Source organism: Arachis duranensis, chromosome 1, assembly GCF_000817695.3.
Source record: "Arachis duranensis cultivar V14167 chromosome 1, aradu.V14167.gnm2.J7QH, whole genome shotgun sequence".
NCBI classification, from domain to species: domain Eukaryota; kingdom Viridiplantae; phylum Streptophyta; class Magnoliopsida; order Fabales; family Fabaceae; genus Arachis; species Arachis duranensis.
In genome coordinates, this window is record NC_029772.3 from 65,845,397 (window position 1) to 65,848,398 (window position 3,002).

Sequence of the window (3,002 nt, forward strand, 5' to 3'; positions counted from 1 at the left end):
GAGGTAGGTGGGGATCCTGTGGGGTCCACAGATCCTGGGATGATCCTGTGTGCTCCACAGATCATGAGGTGTCAAGGATTTACATCCCTGCACCAATTAGGCATGTAAAATGCCTTTGCATACAATTCTGGCGTTTAAACGCCAAAGTGATGCTTATTTTGGGCGTTCAACGCCCAATTGCAGCATGTTTCTGGCATTGAACACCAGTTCCATGCTTGTTTCTGGCGTTCAGCGCCAGCTTTCCTCAGGGTATATTCCTGGCGTTCAAACGCCAGGATGATGCTTGTTTCTGGCGTTCAACGCCAGATCCATGCTCTGTTCTAGCGTTGAACGCCAGCCATATGCTCTTTACTGGTGTTTGAACGCCAGTAAGTCTTTCCTCCAGGGTGTGATTTTTCTTCTCCTGTTTTTTATTCTATTTTTAATTTTAGTATTTTTTTCGTGACTCAACATGATTATGAACCTACTAAAACATAAAAGAATAATAAAAATAAAATAAAATTAGATAAATAAAAATTGGGTTGCCTCCCAATAAGCACTTATTTAATGTCAATAGCTTGACAGTGGGCTCTCACGGAGCCACACAAGTGATAAGGTCAATGTTGTAGACTCCCAACACCAAACTTAGAGTTTGGATGTGGGGATTCAACACCAAACTTAGAGTTTGGTTGTGGCCTCTCAACACCAAACTTTGAGCTTGATTGTGGGGACTTTGTTTGACTCTGTACTGAGAGAAGCTTTTCATGCTTCTTCTCCATGTATATAGAAGAACACCCTTGAGTCTTAAACACAAGGTAGTCCCCATTCAATTGAAGGACTAATTCTCCTCTGTTAACATCTATCACAGCTCTTGCTGTGGCTAGGAAAGGTCTTCCAAGGATGATGCATTCATCCTCCTTCTTCCTAGTGTCTAAGATTATGAAATCAGCAGGGATGTAAAGGCCTTCAACCTTTACCAACACGTCCTCTACCAATCCATAAGCTTGTCTTACTGACTTGTCTGCCAATTGTAATGAAAATATGGCAGGTTGTACCTCAATGATCCCCAGCTTCTCCATTACAGAGAGTGGCATAAGATTTATACCTGACCCTAGGTCACACAGAGCTTTTTCAAAGATCATGGTGCCTATGGTGCATGGTATTACGAATTTGCCAGGATCTTGTCTCTTTTGAGGTAGAGTTTGCTGAACCCAGGTATCTAGTTCACTAATGAGCAAGGGAGGTTCACCTTCCCAAGTCTCATTACCAAACAACTTGGCATTCAGCTTCATGATGGCTCCAAGATATTGAGCAACTTGCTCTCCAGTTACATCTTTATCCTCTTCAGAGGAATAATAGTTCTCAGAGCTCATGAATGGCAGAAAGAGGTTTAGTGGAATCTCTATGGTCTCTATATAAGCCTCAGATTCTTTTGGGTCCTCAATAGGGAACTCCTTCTTGCTTGAGAGACGTCCCTTGAGGTCTTCCTCATTGGGATTCATGTCCTCTCCTTCCTCTCTAGGTTCGGCCATGTTGATTATATCAATGGCCTTGCACTCTCTTTTTGGATTCTCTTCAGTATTACTTGGGAGAGTACTAGGAGGAGTTTCAGTGACTTTCTTACTCAGCTGGCCCACTTGTGCCTCCAAATTTCTAATGGAGGAGCTTTTTTCACTCATTAAGCTTAAAGTGGCCTTAGACAGATCAGAGACTATATATGCCAAGTTAGAGGTGCTCTACTCAGAATTCTCTGTCTGTTGCTGAGAAGATGATGGATAAGGCTTGATATTGCTGAGCCTATTTCTTCCACCATTATTAAAGCCTTGTTGAGGCTTTTGTTGATCCTTCCATGAGAAATTTGGATGATTTCTCCAAAATGAATTATAGATGTTTCCATAAGGTTCACCCATGTAATTTACCTCTGCATTGCAGGGTTCTCAGGATCATAAGCTTCTACTTCAGAAGATGTCTCTTTAGTACTGTTGGATGCATTTTGCCATCCATTCAAACTTTGAGAAATCATGTTGACTTGCTGAGTCAACATTTTGTTCTGAGCCAATATGGCATTTAGAGCCTCAATTTCAAGAACTCCCTTCCTTTGAGGCGTCCCATTATTCACGGAATTCCTCTCAGAAGTGTACATGAACTGGTTATTTGCAACCATGTCAATAAGTTCTTGAGCTTCTGCAGGCGTTTTCTTTAGGTGAATGGATCCACCTACAGAATGGTCTAGTGACATCTTAGAAAACTCAGATAGACCATAATAGAATATATCTATCATGGTCCATTCTGAAAACATGTCAGAAAGACATCTTTTGGTCATCTGCTTGTATCTTTCCCAAGCTTCATAGAGGGATTCACCATCTTTTTGTTTGAAGGTCTGAACATCCACTCTAATCTTGCTCTGCTTTTGAGGAGAAAAGAACTTAGCCAAGAAGGCCGTGACCAACTTATCCTAGGAGTCTAGGCTATCTTTAGGTTGAGAGTCCAACCATGTTCTAGCTCTGTCTCTTACAGCAAAAGGGAAAAGCATAAGCCTGTAGACTTCAGGATCTACTCCATTAGTATTAACAGTCTCACAGATCTACAAGAACTTAGTCAAGAAATGGTAGGGATCTTCTGATGGAAGTCCGTGAAACTTGCAATTCTGTTATATTAGAGCAACTAATTGAGGTTTTAGCTCAAAATTGTTTGCTCTAATGGCAGGAATTAAGATGCTTCTTCCATCAAAATTGGAAGTAGGTGCAGTATAATCACCAAGCATCCTTCTTGCATTATTGTTGTTAGGTTCGCTGCCATATCCTTTTCTTGTTCGAAAATTTCAGCAAGGTTGTCTCTGAATTGTTGTAATTTAACTTCTCTTAGTTTCCTCTTCAGAGTCTTTTTAGGTTCTGGATCAGCTTCAACAAGAATGCCTTTTTCCTTATTCCTGCTCATATGAGAAAGAAGAGAACAGAAAAGGAAGAGGAATCCTCTATGTCACAGTAAAGAGGTTCCTTATTGTTAGTAGAAGAAGAAAGGGA

General features: G+C 40.9%; 1 non-coding gene across 1 annotated transcript; it reads left to right on the forward strand.

Annotated features, from left to right (window-relative positions):
• The first annotated feature begins 2,273 nt into the window (after nucleotides 1-2,273).
• Nucleotides 2,274-2,380, forward strand: LOC127742407 (small nucleolar RNA R71). The gene has a single exon (XR_008003632.1). It is a non-coding gene; the product is annotated as a small nucleolar RNA R71 (small nucleolar RNA).
• The last annotated feature ends 622 nt before the right edge of the window (nucleotides 2,381-3,002 follow it).